This window comes from Felis catus, chromosome C2, assembly GCF_018350175.1.
Source record: "Felis catus isolate Fca126 chromosome C2, F.catus_Fca126_mat1.0, whole genome shotgun sequence".
NCBI classification, from domain to species: domain Eukaryota; kingdom Metazoa; phylum Chordata; class Mammalia; order Carnivora; family Felidae; genus Felis; species Felis catus.
Window position 1 is genome coordinate 142,025,387 of NC_058376.1, and position 18,689 is coordinate 142,044,075.

Sequence of the window (18,689 nt, forward strand, 5' to 3'; positions counted from 1 at the left end):
TTTTATTGATGCTTTTGTATAAATACATTACTGTTCATAGTCTTTGAGTTCTAATATTTGTCTTAGAATATATTCCTAGAAGTGCAGGTATTGGGTCAAAAGGTAGACAGATGTTTGCATTGTTTGATACTATTGACTAATCGTGTTACAGAAAATATAGCCTATTTATATAGTCACTTGCAAAATTAAGAAAGCGTATTTCCCAATATCCTCCACAAACCCTGGTTATTGTCATTAAAGAAGAGAGAGGGGGCAACTGGGTGGCTCAGTCGGTTAAGCGTCTGATTTTGGCTCAGGTCATGATCTCTGGTTTGTGGATTCGAGCCCCACATCGGTCTCTGTGCTGACAGCTCAGACCCTGGAGCCTGCTTCAGATTCTGTGTTTCTCTCTCTCTCTCTCTACTCCTCCTCCACTCACGCGTGCACATACTCTCTCTCTCTCAAAAATAAATAAACATTAAAAAAATTAAAAAAAAGAGAAAACTTGCAGTTGGATAGAGAAATACCAGGGTTACTAACAAGGATGGACATTTTTTTCCTAACTTTATTTGGAAAATGCACTTCTCTTCTTGTTCTTTGCCCTTTTGCTGTTGACACATTTAATGTTTTCTTATTGCATGACCTCTTGAGCTATTAAGAATAGTAACTCATACATGTCACACATGATTTCCAGTTTACCTTTATTTTTGGTGTTACTTGCCTATATGTAACTTTTAATTTTTCTGTAATGTGGTATATCTCTTTTTCCTTCATTATTTATTTGTTTTTAGGTTTGAATGTTTTCATTATACTTGACACCAAAGTTTTCCTCTTGGAAATTTTGGGCCTTAGTAAAGCAAACAGGGCAGCATTTTGGGGGTGCAAATGTAGGCAGGTCGAGAAATATATGTTTACCCTTTTTTTTTTTTTTTTTTGGTATCATACTCTGGTCCCAAATGGGTTATTGTTTCATCTTCAGACTTTTATGTAGCATGGAAAAAAAGCAGTACTTCGTGGGTTTTTTTTTTTTAGGCTGTTTTAATGCGCGCTAATGTTTTTGCTAAGAATTTCATGGCAGATCTTGGAGTGCCTGGCTGGCTCAGTTGGTAGAGCATGCAACTCTTGATCTCAGGGTTTGTGAGTTCAAGCCCCATGTTGGGCACAGAGCTTGCTTAAAAAAAAATAAAATAATTAAAAAAATTTCATGCCAAAATCTTGAAAATGTGGGATAACCATGTGATGCAGAGAACATATGCTTTGGACCCAGACCCACCTGAACTGGAATCCTAGTTCTACTTACTAACTGATGGTCTGGGGTAGTTTATGGGGTCTTGAGTTCAGTTTCCTCATCTGAAAAATGAGATCAGTAATCCACCTTATGAGTATGTATGACATACTAGGGTGTATTTTCCCTTCCTCCTTGTCTGTTTTCCTTTCTCCTTCCTTTTCTTCTCTTCTTTCCCTCCCTTCCCTCGCACCCTTTCTTTCCTTGCATATTTATGTTGCATGGGTGAATGAGTAAATAATACTGGAAACTAGAATTTATTCAATAAATAAAAGTCTCTATTAATCTTTTAGGTCATAGGGCTGTCACGTCTTTATCAGTTTGAAATTCTCTTCGGTGCATCCAAGATTATGCTCCTTTGGTTTCTTTTTTTTTATTTTTTATTTTTTTTATTTTTTTTAACGTTTATTTATTTTTGAGACAGAGAGAGACAGAGCATGAACAGGGGAGGGTCAGAGAGAGGGAGACACAGAATCTGAAACAGGCTCCAGGCTCTGAGCTGTCAGCACAGAGCCCGGCGCGGGGCTCGAACTCACGGACCGTGGGATCATGACCTGAGCTGAAGTTGGCCGCTTAACCGACTGAGCCACCCAGGCGCCCCACTCCTTTGGTTTCTTAGAACCAATGGATTTAGATCATTTGGATTTACTTTGCCCTGGTATTATTACCTTTCCCTTACACTCACCGAAGTTCATCTGTTGTCATTTTATTCCTACCACCTTGGCCTACTTATACTCCAGAGATCTTTGTTTATCTGCAAATGTGAGTTTTGTTTTTGTTTTTGTTTTTTTTTTTTTGAGCTTTCCCTTTTCACATAATTTAGAAAAATATTAAGTGCAGAAACTATGATGTAGCCTGGGGAGATGTTTTTTAGACATTGTCATTTATCCAGAGCAGCTGTTGTGTTTCTCTAAATTAAATAAATGGAGTAGTAGCACAGCTACTTTCTGGGGCATCTTCTCAACTCAAAAATGGCTCCTTAACTGCCTCTTTGACCCACAAAGATGGGCCCCTGCAGCCACGTTTGCACTATGTGATCCCTGCCCTCTAGACCATTGCTGATTGCACCTGAGGGATCCAATCAGACAATAGCTCTTGGAGCTAAAGATCTGGAACTGAAGGACGCTACCTTTTTCTGCTTTTCAGAATGTAAACTCAGGGTTGTAAAGTGGCCATCATGCACAGTTGTGTGAGCTGGGAAACAGCAAAATGGAAATGCCAGAAAGAGCCAGAGAAAGAGAAAGAGAGAGAGAGAGAGAGACAGACAGACAGACAGAGGGGAGGAGGAGGGAGAAAAGGAAAACATACAGAGAGAAGCCATGAGGACTTTTTAGGCCTTGATCTCAGTCCCTTCGGGAGGCCAGATTGCATTTCTGCACTTGGAGTTCATGAGTTATCCCTTCATCATTATGACAACTTCTCATTTTTCTTAATCTAGCTCCAATTAGCTTCTCTCAGATGCAGCTAAAGAGACCTTTATCTTTTTCTCTTTTAGCTCAACTATGTACTATTGGGTGAGTCTTTATCTCTGTCTTCTATTTGATTCCAGAAAGTGTTGTGGGATTTTTTTTTACCTCAGTGCCTGGGGTTCGTTATCTCGCCCCTTCGAAGAATGAAGAGGTGGACACAAAATGAGCAGCAGGCAGAAATGTATTAGAGTATAAGATTAGAAAGGAAGCATAGTAGGAAAGCTCTCTTTACAGAGAGGGGGCATTTGAAGGTGAATGCCCGTGACTATAGGCAAGGGCCCTTGTTTTATAAGGTTCTGGTCAGCGCCCCCCTACCCTTCCCCCTCGGTTCTTCTCAGGTTCTACCCTTACTGACTGGACAACTCTGGCTTGAGTGCTGGGTTATCCATTGCTGACTGGCTCGACTCCATTGTGTGGAGTCAGACTATGGTCATACTGTCCCTCGGTTAACATAAGTTTTATGGTTTACTTATTTTAGTTAGGTATTTTGATGTCAGATTCCTGAGGGGAACCTGAGGGGGAGTACGAGGTGTCTGTTACATTCTTAAGAGGAACCTTACACCCAAGGGGGTTTCCTGTGGTCAGATGCTCCCAGCATTATTCCAAAATGTGTGTTTTTTCCCCACCCAGGGCCCTTAGGTCCTAACCTTGACCTCTCTGCCTGCTAGAATCCTATCTTTTCCTATCATAAGAGTATTCCCAAATGGACTTCCTCTTTCTATAAATTCCTATAAATTGCTCTCTTCACTTATGATGATTCTCTAAAGCCAGATAGAACCATTTGCACACAAGAACATGTCCACCTTGGGTTTGCCTCCCGTGAGTATTAATCATAATGACATCCTACCTGGATAAAGTTGAACTGAGCTATTTCTGTGCTTATTTTATAAAGAGACTGTAGGAGGGATGACAACGATCTTGGAGCTTGATTACATTTAGTTCTCTTTGTGCCGATCCTTGTTCCCATTTCCTAGGGCCTTGCTTTACACACCTGTGCTTGTCAGAGTTGTAAAACTTGAGTTTAGATATGTTGTCTGATGCCTGCCAAGTTCATATTTTGTTCTCTGAGAATTGTCAGGCCCATCTCCAAGCATCCTGTGACTTTGTCCCTCTGATCACAGCTTTTTAGACCAATGGTCTCGACTCACGCTGTGGCATTTAGACTTCGTCTCCCAGAGATTTAAAATGGTAACTCAGGGATGTTAGTCAGTTAGTCGGAGCTGGGTGTTAAGACTGAATGGTTATATCAAACTGGAGCACTGGAGCTGGGTCAGCTGTGATCAGCCAGAATCTTGAAGCCAGGAATGGCTGTGTACCGAGAGAGAGAATATTTGAAAAGACTGCACAGAGAGAATCTGAGATGAGCTATGTTGTATAATAAAGAATTTGGCCCTGGGGCACCTGGGTGGCTCAGTCAGTTAAGCGTCTGACTTCAGCTCAGGTCATGATCTCAAAGTTCGTGGGTTCGAGCCCCACATCGGGCTCTGTGCTGGCAGTTCAGAGCCTGGAGCCTGCTTTGGATTCTGTGTCTCTCTCTCTCTCTGCCCCTCCCCTGCTCATGCTCGTTCTCTCTTTCTCTCTCTCTCTTTCTCTCTCTCACTCTCTCTCAACAATAAACATTAAAAAAAAAAAAAAGAATTTGGCCATTGTTCTAGGTTCTGAGCACAGACATAGACCCTCTAAACTCTTGGAATTTCCCAAGTGTCTTTGTTATTCATGAGTCCCTTGGATCAGCCCCTGGACCTGAATTTATGGAAATGAAATATCTCAAGATAGCCTCTCAAGTAGTCTCAGGACTGGGGCTGGCCAGCAGAAAGACCAACTATATGATTAGAAGGTTGGGACTTTGAGCAGTCTGACACATATAAAGAAGTGAAGGGCTAGAAATGGAGTTCAGTCACATGGCTGATGATTTAATCAATCCGACCTGTATAATGTAACCCCAGTAAACATTCTGGACCCTGAATCTCAGGGGAGCTTTCAAATAGATAAATATATCCATGTGCCAGGAAGGCCACATGTCCTGATTCCATGGGAAGAGCATGGATGCTCTGGGTTTAGGAACTTCCCAGACCTTGGCCTTTGTGTCTCTTTGTTTAACTAGTCCTGATTTGTATCCTTTATAAGAAAACTGTAATAATCAACATAGTGCTTTTCTGAGTTCTGTGAGTCAGTCTAGCAAATTAGTTAGCCTGAAGGGGTTTGTGGGAGCCCCTGAATTTGTAGCCAGCCAGTCAGAAGTACAGGTGGCCCAGGGACCACCGATGTCTGACTGGCAATAAAATGAGGGTTGTCTTGTGGAGGACTCAGCCCTTAACTTGTGGGTCAGTGCTGATTCCAGATAGTGCCAGAATTAATGTGCAGATGTCAGCTGGTGCTAGCATAAGCTCTCCTATAGCCCCAGAGAATCATGAAGAATAACTTTAAATCGTGATGTTTTGATTTTAGCACCTTCTGAGGCATGGCTATACTTCTTTCTCCTAGGTTCCATGTGATCTGCTGGTATTTTTCTGATAGACTCCGGGCTGGTTGGAATTGGCTACTATTTCCACAATCTCTCACAAAGAGAAAAATATAATTTTGAAGGAATGGGACATGAAGTGTGAAGCTGTGATTTGCTAATTCTTCTTAAACGTCATGTATTGAACTCCAAATGTTGTAATTCACATTTTTTTCTGTTAGCGTCGGTGAGAAATTAGTTTCTACACTAAAACCCCTCAATGGAGATTTTTGAGGCAAGCGTGATGTGACTACTCTGAAACTGTACAGCCTCCATGTACCATGGCATTTAGATTTTACAGGTCTCAGAATTTTCTCCAATTTAGTATTTTGACTTTCCAGTTTTAGTGGCTCCTTGTCTAAGTCCAAATTGTCATAAATTCTTAGAGTATGAATGCAGGAATGGACCCAAGGGGTCATCTTTATTATCACAAAGATTCTGAAGAGAAGTGAGATGTCTGACTTAAGATCATATTACTTATTACTGGCAAAGTCTGAGTTTGAATGATTTCCTTATTTTCTGATTCAACACATTTATTCTCACTTTTCCATGATAAACCTGTTTACTAAGGATTTAGCTGTTATTTTTCCAGTGCTGTAAATGAATGTGAATATTTATGTTATAAACTTTTCAGAAATGGATGTGGCTGTGCATTAACACCAGATCTCACCAGGGAAGCTGCTTCCCATGTGGGGCTGCCTCATCCATGTCTGCTTTTGGGGCCTGGTGTTCAAGTAAGTTTTAACTTAAGTCAGTGAACCCTTAGTAGAATTGGAATCTACTTTTTTCCATAGCTTTGTTTGTTTGGATAGGCTTATTGCTTAGTGAATCTTTGCACAAATTATTTTTCTCTGAATGAAAATGTCTATTTTGTTCTGTTTTCTGTCTGTGGAGACCCTGAAGGAGAAGAGACTGATTTTTTTTTTTTTCCTGATGTCAGGCATTGAGGTGTAATTTATATATAGTAAGATTCTCCCTTTTAGGTGCACAGTTTGGTGAGTTTTGACAATACAGTTTTGTAACCCCACAACAATCAAGCTATAAAATATTTCTGTCATCCCCCCAAGTTCCTTCATGCCTTTTGTAGTTGATACCCTCTTCCTACCTGCATTTTCACATAAACAAAAGACACAGTTTACTACCAATATTACCAAAGGAATGTCGGAGGACATAGCTCAGAAATCAAGAAATAGCTGAGGGGGCATCTGGGTGGCTCAGTTGGTTAAGCGTCTGACTATGGCTCAGGTCATGATCTTGCGGTTTGTGAGTTCGGGCCCTGCGTCCGTCTCTGTACTGACGGCTCAGAACCTGGAGCCTGCTTCCGGTTCTGTGTCTCTCCTTCTCTCTGCCCCTCCCATGTTCATGTTCTGTCTCTCAATAACAAATAAACATTAAAAAAAAAAAGAGCTGAGATATTCACCATTATTTCTGCTTTTAATTTCTTTAATGATTTTAAATACACAATTTATAAACATCTTTAGGTTATAAAGTTTTCCATTATTTTTTGTATGCTCTCTCTCTCTCTCTCTGGTGGTTGTTCATATCCTTATATGATTTGCAATTTTTTAAACTTAATTTTATTTTCATTTATTTTTTATTTTTAATATGAAATTTATTGTCAAATTGGTTTCCGTACAACACCCAGGGCTTATCCCAACAGGTGCCCTCCTCAATGCCCATCACCCACTTTCCCCTCCCTCCCACCCCCCATCAACCCTCAGTTTATTCTCAGTTTTTAAGAGTCTCTTATGGTTTGGCTCACTCCCTCCTCCCTCTCTAACCTCTTTTTTTTTTCCTTCCCCTCCCCCATGGGTTTCTGTTAAGTTTCTCAGAATCCACATAAGAGGGAACACATATGGTATCTGTCTTTCTCTGTATGGCTTATTTCACTTAGCATCACACTCTCCAGTTCCATTGACGTTGCTACAGAAGGCCATATTTCATTCTTTCTCATTGCCACATAATATTCCATTGTGTATATAAACCACAATTTCTTTATTCATTCATCAGTTGATGGACATTTAAGCTCTTTCCGTGATTTGGCTATTGTTGAAAGTGCTGCTATAAACATTGGGGTACAAGTGCCCCTGTGCATCAGCACTCCTGTATCCCTTGGGTAAATTCCTAGCATTGCTATTGCTGGGTCATGGGGTAGATCTATTTTTAATTTTTTGAGGAACCTCCACACTGTTTTCCATAGTGGCTGCACCAGTTTGCATTCCCACCAACAGTGCAAGAGGGTTCCCATTTTCGTCACGTCCTTGCCAGCATCTGTAGTCCCAATTTGCTCATTTTAGCCACTCTGACTGGCGTGAGGTGGTATCTGAGTGTGGTTTTGATTTGTATTTCCCTGATGAGGAGCGACGTTGAGCATCTCTTCATGTGCCTGTTGGCCAATTTGCAATTTTTTAAAAAAATTTTTGTTTAATGTTTGTTTACTGTTGAGAGAGAGAGAGACAGAGTGTGAGTTGGGGAGGGGCAGAGAGAGAGGGAGACACAGAATCTGAAGCAGGCTCCAGGGTCTGAGCTGTCTGCACAGAGCCCGACACAGGGCTCGAACCCATGAGCTGTGAAATCATGACCAGAGCCGAAGTCAGATGCTTAACTGACTGAGCCACCTAGGCACCCCTGATTTGCAATTTTTGATTGTGAGTTTATCTTTAACTTGGTTTCATCATGTTGTCAATGTCTGAGTTGCAGTGAGTTAGAAACATCATTTCAACATGACTTTATTGGCTTCTGTCAGTTCTTCATGTTTCAGCACTTCTAGACCAGATTTCTTGTGTTAGTTTCTTTGTTTGAAATTCCTGCCATGTGGAGAATCCTTGCAACTCCAGGTACTGATTCTATTACTATATAACAAACTATCCCAGAACCTATGGATCAAAACAACAATTTATTATTATTACACACATAGTATTATATCTTGACTCTACCCGTGCATGTAGGGCAATGTTGGGTTTTAAAAGTGTTTGTAGGAGACTTTCTCTTTTTCCCCAGGTTTCTGTGACATTTTGCCTTCCATGGGGATGGAGTCTAATTTCCATTTCATGGACTGGATGCCTGGGACTAGTTTCTGGTTCTCTGTAGGGGTCTTAGTTCTAGCATCACTCTCTCAAACCTGAACCCCATGCAGTTCAGTTATCTTCTAAAGCCCACATTTGGGTGCAGTACCACTTGGGGCTGCTGGAGTGTTAGCTATCTTCACCTGTATCTTGAACTTTTACGGTGTATAATGGGAAGGTGGCCCATATCAGGCCCAAATCTACCATGTATCTAGTGATGTCCTTGATAATTGTTCTTTAGTGGATCTTCTTTTCCAAGGGGTTTTGTCCAATTTTTCAAACTTCTTACTTTTTCTTTCATATTTATTTGATTACCAATCTCAAATCTGTTTTCACGTTTTTAAAATTGAAGTATACATGTTTCAGGTGTATGACACAGCGATTCAGTAATTCTATATACATTATGCTATGTTCACAAGTATAGCTTCCATCTGTCACCATACAATACTATTACCATATCATCGACTATATTCCCTATGCTGTAACTTTTATTTCCATGACTTATACCTTCCATAACTAGAAGCCTTTATCTCCCTTTCCTTTCACCCATTTTTCCCATTCCACCCCCCACCCCCAGTAACCACCACTTTGTTCTCTGAATTTGAGTCTGTTTCTGCTTTTTTTGTTTAGATTCCACATATAAGTGAAATCTTAAGGTATTTCTCTGTCTGATTCATTTCACTTAGCATAATATCCTCTAGGTCCAACCATATTTTCATAAATGGCAAGATCTCATTATTTTATTAAGACTGCATAATATTCTGTTGTGTATATTGTATATATACAATTGTATATTGTATATATTGTCTATTGTATGTATGTAGCACATCTTTATCCATTCACCTATTCATTCATCTATCAAGCAATAAATTGCTTCCATATATTGGCTATTGTAAATAATCCTGCAATAAACATGGGAGTGCATATATATTTTCAATATATTTTCAAATTAGCGTTTCTCTCTCTTTTTTTTAAGGGGAGTAAATATCCAGTAGTGGAATTACTTGATCATATGGTATTTCTACTTTTAAGTTTTTAGGAACCTCCATACTGTTTTCCACAGCTGTTGAACTAATTTACATTCCTGCCATCAGTGTATAAGGGTGCCCTTTTCTCTGCGTCCTCACCAGTACTTGTTATTTCTTGTCTTTTGGACACTTGTCATTCTGACAGGTGTGAGGTGGTATCTCATTGTGGTTTTGACTTGCATTTCCCTGATGTTTGTGATGTTGAGTATCTTTTCATGTGTCTGTTGGCCATCTGGATATCTTCTTTGGAATAATGTCTATTCAGGTCCTCTGCTCATTTTAAAATCAGTTTGTTTGTTTGTTTGTTTGTTTATTTATTCAGTGTTAAGTTGTACAAATTCTTTTTATATTTTGGATGTTAACCCCTTATCAGATATATCATTTGCAAATATCTTCTCTTCAGTAGGCTGCCTTTTTGTTTTGTTGATTAGTTCCTTCGCTGTACAAAAACTTTATTTTGGTGAAGTACTCAATAGTTTATTTTTACTTTTGTTTCCCTTGCCTGTGGAGACATATCTAGAAAAATGTCGCTATATCTCATTATGGTTTTGATTTGCATTTCCCTGATGTTTGTGATGTTGAGCATCTTTTCATGTGTCTGTTGGCCATCTGGATATCTTCTTTGGAATAATGTCTATTCAGGTCCTTTGCTCATTTTAAAATCAGTTTGTTTGTTTACTTATTTATTTAGTGTTAAGTTGTATAAATTCTTTTTATATTTTGGATGTTAACCCCTTATCAGATATATCATTTGCAAATATCTTCTCTTCAGTAGGCTGCCTTTTTGTTTTGTTGATTAGTTCCTTCGCTGTACAAAATCTTTATTTTGGTGAAGTACTCAATAGTTTATTTTTACTTTTGTTTCCCTTGCCTGTGGAGACATACCTAGAAAAATGTCACTACGGCCCAAGAGATTACCGCCTTTTTTTTTTTTTTTTAAGTTCTATAATTTCAGGTCGCATTAGGTCCTTAATCCATTTTGAGTTTATTTTTGTGTAAGACAGTGGTCCCGTTTCATGCTTTTGCTTGTAACTTTCCAGTTTTCCCAGCACCATTTACCGAAGGGACCATCTATTCCCCATTTCATGTTCTTACCTCATTTGTCATAGATTTGTTGACCATATACATGTGGGATTATTTCTGGGCTCTCTATTCTATTCCATTGATCTATGTGTCTATTCTGTGCCAGTATTATACTGTTTGATTACTAAAGCTTTGTAGTATATCTTGAGATCTGGAATTGTGATACCTCCAGCTTTGTTCTTTCTGAAGATTGCTTTGTCTATTCAAGGTCTTTCGTGATTCCAAACAAATTTTATAATTATTTGCTCTACTTCTGTGAAAAATATTATTAGTATTTTGATAAGGATTTATATTGAATCTGTAGATTGCTTTGGATAGCATGGACATTTTAACAATATTAATTCTTCTATGAGTGTGAAATATCTTTCCATTTGTTTGTGTCCTCTTCACTTTCTTTCATCAGTGTTTTATTATTTTCTGAGTACCATGTCATTCACCTCTTTGGTTACATTTATTCCTAGGTATTTTATTATTTTTGGTGCATTTGTAAAGGGGATTTTTTTCTCAGTTTCTCTTTCTGCTATTTCATTATTAGTGAATAGAAATGCAACAGATTTTTGTATGTTAGTTTTATGTCCTGGAACTTTATTGAATTAATTTCATTTGTTCTAATAGTTTTTTTTTTTTTGTCAAGTCTTCAGGGTTTTCTTTCTTTCTTTTTTTATGTTTATTTATTTTTGAGAGAGAGAGAGAGAGCGAACAGGGGAAGGGCAGAGAGAGAGGGAGACACAAAATCCGAAGCAGGCTCCAGGTTCTGAGCTGTCAGCACAGAGCCTGACATGGGGCTTGAACTCACAAAAGTGAGTTCATGACCTGAGCTGAAATTGGATGCTTAACTGACTGAACCACCCAAGTGCCCCCAGGGTGTTCTATATATAGTATCATGTCATCTGCAAATAGTGACGGTTGTAAATTTTCCTTTCCAATTTGGATGGCGTTTATTTCTTTTTCTTGTCTGATTGCTGCAGCTAGGACTTCCAGTGCTATGTTGAATAAAAGTAGCGAGAACGGCCATCCTTGCATTTCTAGCAGGGGGCACCTAGGCAGGGCAGGAGGAGCAATGGGCAGGTGCAGGCTGGGGAGTTCTGGGGTGTTTTGTTTTGCGTGGGGGTGCCTTCACTTGGTTTTTTACCTGTCTCTGTGGATTGATATACAGTTCTAGCTGATTAGTTATCAGTTTCAGATCATTTTAATTTCTTCACACTTTTATTTAGATTAGAAGAGGTTAGGTGTCATATCCTGTTCCTTTACCTTACATTTCAGAAATTGTATATACTTGCCAGAGATTCTTATTTAATCTTTGCTTTTGCTTCTTCCCTTCCTGCATGCCTATGCTAAGATTGATACTACCCCAGTAAAATGGATTCCTCAAGGATTACTGCTAAAGTTAATTTGTGCATTATCATTACTTAATCTGCAGCAGTCTGTGTGCTCTTTGATTTACAACACTCTGCATTCTATTGTTGCATCTGAAGTGATGCCTGCAAATGTTTTTATGATTTCATTATATGAGAGATTGTAGACTAATTTTTAATTTACCTCTTAGTGTTCCCATAAGATTGTCATACTATAGAATGAAACTCAATTCTTTGTTTAATTCCAGCTGTCAACTGGGAACCAGGCAAACAATACACTACTGGAAGAGAATTAGCACATCTGCCTAGAGTCCCTTAGTTAATGGTAAGTCACTAACACAAAGTTTTTTAATAAATTGAAATTACAAGTTGCACTGCAGACCATTTATATTTCTACCCTGTGTTGCATGTAAAATATGAACCAATACACAGGAATCTATATCTCCACATTAATGGCCCGTATTTGTTACAAAGGCCACCAAGCAACTTTTTATAGTACCATTTGTCCAAGGCTACTTTTCCTCTCTAAACAAAGGACGATCGTGCTTTCCAAACAAAACTCAGGACACACTGACTGAGAGAATTGTAGTTTTGAGAACAAGGAGAAAACATTATCAAAAGAATTCCAGCTCGTGTGGTCATGATAGCTCTTAAAATGATGTGTTGTGTCTTCCTACTTCTCATTCTGTTTCAGTGCATGCTGCTGCTGCTATTTGAGCTAAGTCGTTACCTGTTTCACTTCTAAGGCTAGATGTTTCCCAGATAATGATGATGTGAGTTCAAGAAAGTAGAAGCTAGGTCATTTAAGAAAAATGTAACTTTTTCTAAAAGCTAACACAGAGAAACTGCAATATATAAAAACAGAGATGAACTTTACATTAGAAAACCAATTTTAATTTTAACACATTATGATTCCAACCTGTTTGATTCTAGACTCTGTACTCTAATTCTGATGTCAAGCAGCAAAATAGGCGAAGGAAGCAAGCATAACTTGACCACTCTGAGCCTTAGTTTCTTTTTCTATAAAAGAAAAGTAACAGTACCTCATGGCTTTGCTGTGTACAGGGATTGAATTAGATAATGTATGGTAAAGCAATGTATACACAAAAGACAATCTATACATTTTTTTCCCTCCTTCTGTCTAGCCCCATCCTTCACGGGAGGTGATTGGTTTATGTAGATTTCAAAAACTTAGTTGTGATAGCAAAATTATAATTAAACAGATGGGATTTCCAGATGTGCCCAAATGTCAATGAAGCCAATATTTAAGCAGAGCTCTCATGGACTGAATTATAATTCCATAAGCCTCGGATAACTGAGAATTGGCTGTAAAGTGAGAATCACTGTATGTTTTGCATTATGTCCCTGCATTAACAGGGACTGAAAAACTGAAGGTTTAGAGGTAAGTGAAATAGCCTGGCACCTGTAATATTTAAGGTGGAAGATAACAACGTTAACAAACAGCACAGTGCTGGTATTAATTGTTTGAGAAAGGTCTGATTTATCTCTCTGGAAAATTCCCTGCTGTTAATGGCAATTATCACCAGAGTATGGATTCTCTAAGGTGTTCAGTAATTGCTCAATTATCTCTAATGCTCATGCTCCATCCTGGCCTTTTAATATAGACTGTTCCACATTTTCAATTGTTCCAGGCTGTACCCAAATCTCAGGTATTTGCAGCAACAGGCATTATAGAGACAGTGCAAGTCAAACTCCCCAGATAATCCCAAATTTCATTTTAACTTTCAGATTCTTCCTCCACCAAACTTTTCGTTAGAATATCAAAGGCAGTGGATGGGGGAAACGGTGCATTTCTGAGTCTACTAGAGGTGATAATTGTAAATGACATGGCCTCAATATTACAAGCTATAGATAGAGGTAATTTTCAAAATCATTCCTTTAACTCCAGGTACTGATTATCTACTGCTATATAATAAGCCACTCCAAAACATACAACTTAAAATAACAATTTATTATTATCTCTCATGGTTTTGTGTATCAGCCAGGCTCAGCTTGGGGTGTCTCATGCAGTTGAAGTCAAACAGAGGCTGAGGCTGAAGGTTCAGTTGAGCCGGAATGTCACATGGCTAGCAGTTGATGCTGACTGCTGAGATCTCAGCTGGGCCTCCCATGTACTTACCCATGAACTTTCCAAGTTCTCAGAGGAGTAGCCCCAGAGCGACCTTCTAAGAGGCTCAGGTGGGGACTGCAAGGCTTCTTTTTTTAAATGTTTATTTACTTATTTTGAGAGAGAGAGAGAAAGAGAGAGAGAGAGAGAGAGAGAGAGAGAGAGAGAGAGAGAGAGAGAGAGAAAACCAGCAGGGGAGGGCGGAGAGAGAGAGAGAAAAACTCCCGACGTGGGGCTTGAACTCATGAAACTGTGAGATCATGACCTGAACTGAAACCAAGAGTCAGACCCTCAACTGACTGAGCCACCCAGGTGCCCCTGCAAGGCTTCTTCTAATCTTGTCTTAGAAGTCCCAGGGTGTCACTTCTGCCACATTCTATGGGCTGAGCAGGTCACAAAGGCCACCCTCAGGTAGAGTGATGAGACTTCACTTCTTGATGGGGAAATGGCAGGATCACACTGCAGAAGAGCACATTTGATGGGAGATACTGTGGTAGCCGTCTTTGGAAAATACAATCTGCTACACTCAGTTCATCTATTCCTGTTCATCTGCCAACACAGCTCACCTGTATCAGGGATGCTTCTGGGCTCCAGCTTGTTTAGTTACTTTCTTCATTTACTTGTGAACACAGAACAAGTCACAATTACTAAAATGCATAGAGGAAGTCAGAGGGTATTAGTGTCACAAATAAATCATGTTTATTTCACAGACCAGATTTTGCATTCTTGTTCTTGGTGCCAGTGTCTTTTTTTTTTTTTTGGATTAATTTTTTTAATGTTTATTTTTGAGGAGAGAGAGAAATAGAACATGAGCGGTGGAGGGGCAAAGAGTGAGGGAGACACAGAATCCAAAGCAGGCTCCAGGTTCTGAGCTGTCAGCACAGAGCCCAATGCAGGGCTTGAACTCATGAACCGCAAGAACATGATCTGAGCTGAAGTCAGCTGCTTCACCGACTGAGCCACCCAGGTTCCCCCTTGGTGCCAGTGTCTTGATCAATATGACATTCACAATTCTGTATTTATATATACTTTGACCATTAAAATCCTTTAGTCTTCCTCACTTCTGCTTTGACCTTTTTGTGTTAAAAATGCTTGACTTACTCCTGATCCCTGATATCCAAGACACCTCTGTTTTCAATGTTTGGCTTTTAGACCTTTGGATTATGCCTGACAACTGCTAGCTTATGTTCTAAAGCTTCTGCCTTTACCTCTTGGCTTACAGATAATTGTCTCTGATGTAGTGGAAACCTTCACATAAGCCCCGCTTCTGCCCAGTCCTCTTCAGGCTTTAATTTTATTACCCTGATCCTGTTCGTGTCCACCTCCATCAGGTGGGAGGTATATTTATGCCTATAATCTGAATTTTTCCTTTCAGTGAAAAACAAAGACTCCTTGCCACACAACTTTTGGTGTCAGTGCCTTAAGGCTTCCTAATGTCTTCAATCTTTGACACCTCCTATATTCTTAGGCTGTTAGTCTCTCCAGAGTTTGATGTTTCTGTATTTGAATGACTCAGGAGATATATTTTCTCTATTCTCAGTATTTAGTGTGTTTCAGCAACGATTCAACAAAAGCTTCTGTTACTCACTTAACATATTGATGGAGATACTTTTAGGAATGGAGGTAGGGGAAATCCCAAGGGTTTGTGTAAGTGTTTTTACAGACTGAAAATAACGGATGCAAATGGAACATAATTGGATAAATGCTCAGAATCTATAACCTGTACTGACTCTTCATGGGTTTCGAACCTTGGATGGGATGATAGTTAAAGTCTGTTGGTAATTACAGACTAGGTTTTTTTCCCCCCAGGAGTTTTCATTTTGGTAGTTTCGTATTAAATTTCTTTATACTTGCATCATCTAAAGTCTCTATTTTGTATAGATAGAAATTATTGTGTAGAATGTCTTTTCTAATTTGGGAAAACTGGAAATGTTTTACTTTATTAGCTAACAGTTTTATTGACCTTCTTTTAATTTTACATTAAATTTTAAAGGTTTTTTTTTTTTTTTTAATTTATCATCTGTCACGTCTTAGTCCATAGTAGGAGTCTGTGAAAATGTTGGTGAGGGGCATCGTTAAGACAAATAGTCCTTGCCCTCAGTGATTTTTGGTGCAATATAAAGGGTAACATCCTTATCCAAATAGTCAGGATACAAGCACTGTTTTGATGTTTGTTATTGAGAAATACAATTTTTGTTAGGTACTTTGAGAAATAGGCTGTAATTTGCTGGGGACGACGGAGACTAAAAAGTGCATTCCAAGTGGAAAGAATGGCTTGAATAAAGGTAGAGAGGCAGGTCCATACAGGTCCTTTTAGAAGAATGATAACTAGATGGGTTTTGATAGGATAAAAGATAAATTTAGGGAAATAATGGGCTATATTAGATTTGAACCATTTGGAAATGGCTTTGAATGTGTTAATTGAGAGCATCTGTATTATTCTGTAGGCAGTGATGGCTACTGAAAAATTTTCTGCCACGTTAGGCCACTTGTCCAATTAACTCAAATTGGGAAAGGTATTCACAGTGCATTTGCGGTGGGGAGCTTCAGGAGTTCCAAAGAGTAGTGGCAGAATTGGCTTGCTGAAATCTTGCAGTGTTATAGCATGTATGGTTTGGCCTTGATGGCAGTGAAGGATGCTGGGAGATTGAGCTAGTAGGAAAGGGTAGGAATCGAGAAAACTCAGGTCTAGGTGAACTAATGTGGAAATAGAGCTGGCCTTGAGAGAAAGGTCCACAGCCTGAATATCAGAGAACAAAGGGAAGTGTCAATGCATGTCTTGATCCTAGAACGCCTTACTTCTAGAAAACTTCAAATAGCATGAAAACAGAGTCAATGGGGAGGCACCACCTTATTCTTGGTAGGTTTATCCAATTTGAAATAGGACCCCAAGCAGAGGCTGTAGATGTAGAATCAGTCTTCAACTAGTGGTGGAAGGTTCTAGTAAGGATCAGTTCATTTGAAGAGTTCTAACTAAAAGGTAGAGTTCAGGCACATGCCGCATGGTGGTTAAGTGTTGGGATTTTGCAGTCAGGTGACCTAGGTTCAAATATTAATTGAGCCATTTTTTTAGCTGTTGAATCTTGGGCATATTCCTTCACCTTTCTGAATTTTGTTTCTCTTTTCTGTTAATGGAGAAAGTGTCCATGTCATAGATTTATCGTGAGGATTAGATGATATAATTTCACACAGTGCCTGGCACATTCCAAGCATTCAGTAACTGTTTAGTGTGCTGGCTTGTCTGCTGTCGAATCAGCATCAGTACTACCCCGTTGAAAGTTCTCTGCATGCTGTAGGAGAAGGTGGAGATTTCACTTCCCATACTCTCCTTCTGTCTTTAAATCTTGGTTATGGTGTTTCCAAGAGAAACACTTGGGTGAGATTTGGAAGGTAAGAGAAGAAAGCCCCAGTCTTTGGAGGCTGTGCAGCTGGAAACACGGACAGAGAAATTCCTAGAGCTTTCCAGCGAGCCCTGAAGAACCACGCACATTAGTGCTGCAGGCCGAGGTGGCTGCTGGTAGCTTTGCCAGCCCTCTCCCACCTGTCTCTTCTAGCAGGTGTGTTAACTTCTAAATCCCTGTATTAAAATACTTCTACCAGGAATACCCAGAGTAGCTTCTGTTTTTCGTACTCAACCTTGGTATAAGTAGCTATTGTTGTTTTTAATCCTGCAAGGTAGGGCTTGTGCTCCAGGAAGGGAAAGTGGAGGGCAAATTAGGAAACCAGGGTGGAAGCTTATTCGCAGGTCAGATGCTGGAGCAATGGGCCTAATGTTGGTGGACAAGGAGCTCCTCAATGCTCCTTTCAGCCCAGGCACCAAATGAACTATAACCATAGCTTGGGTACTGGCTGATGGACTGTAGCATGGGAAGGACTGTAGTATGGTTGTCCACTGACAACCTCTTGTCAGCCTCTTGCCTTGTCCAGAGGCAAGAGAAGGAAGTTTACTTAAGACAATGGGAAGCATTTGAAACAGAGGACCAGGCTACGGCCAAAAAAGCAAGGACAGGAATGTGGGGGAAAGGTGTCAAATCCTGGAGGAGCCTCCAGGTAAGTGTCAGCATTGGGGTCAAGAATCAGAAACATCACAAATGGAATAGGAAAACAGGAAGCTTTGTGCTAGGAAGGTGGGGCTGGAAAATAGCTAACAGTGCCAGCATGCATGTGATGTTTCTTCTCATGGGGTGGGTGGGGCTGTGATGTGTATATGGAACACCTAAAGTCTAGGGACCAAGTGTGGAGTGGATTGGAAAGCCACATTGTTTAGGGCAGTGAGATGAAACTTAGAGCCTGCTGGATGATGTTTCTTAGACTAATCATACACTGGAAACCTTGATGAGAACTGACTCAGGGCTGGGCAGGGCTTGCAGGGCCCCTGTACCGGGGTGGGATGAGTTAAGGCAAGGACCAGCATGCAGCAGATCCAGGGCTCAGGCTTTGTGACGGCCAGTTAGGGGATCCTTCTGTGGCTCCACAGATGTTGGAACACATGTATTGAAGGAATATAAAATAAAACTTGAAATTATGTAGGTTACTTGTCACTTTTTTTTTTTTAAATTTTTTTTTCAACGTTTTTATTTATTTTTGGAACAGAGAGAGACAGAGCATGAACGGGGGAGGGGCAGAGAGAGAGGGAGACACAGAATCGGAAACAGGCTCCAGGCTCCGAGCCATCCGCCCAGAGCCTGACGCGGGGCTCGAACTCACAGACCGTGAGATTGTGACCTGGCTGAAGTCAGACGCTTAACCGACTGCGCCACCCAGGCGCCCCAACTTGTCACTTTTTATAGACGGCAC

General features: G+C 39.9%; 1 long non-coding RNA gene across 1 annotated transcript in view; it reads left to right on the forward strand.

Annotated features, from left to right (window-relative positions):
- LOC109491549 overlaps positions 1–13,760 on the forward strand; it is a 37,258-nt gene extending 23,498 nt beyond the window's left edge. The window contains exons 2-3 of the long non-coding RNA XR_006585578.1: positions 12,013–12,089; positions 13,514–13,760. This is a non-coding gene — a long non-coding RNA (uncharacterized LOC109491549). The remainder of the gene's footprint in view (positions 1–12,012; positions 12,090–13,513) is intronic.
- The last annotated feature ends 4,929 nt before the right edge of the window (positions 13,761–18,689 follow it).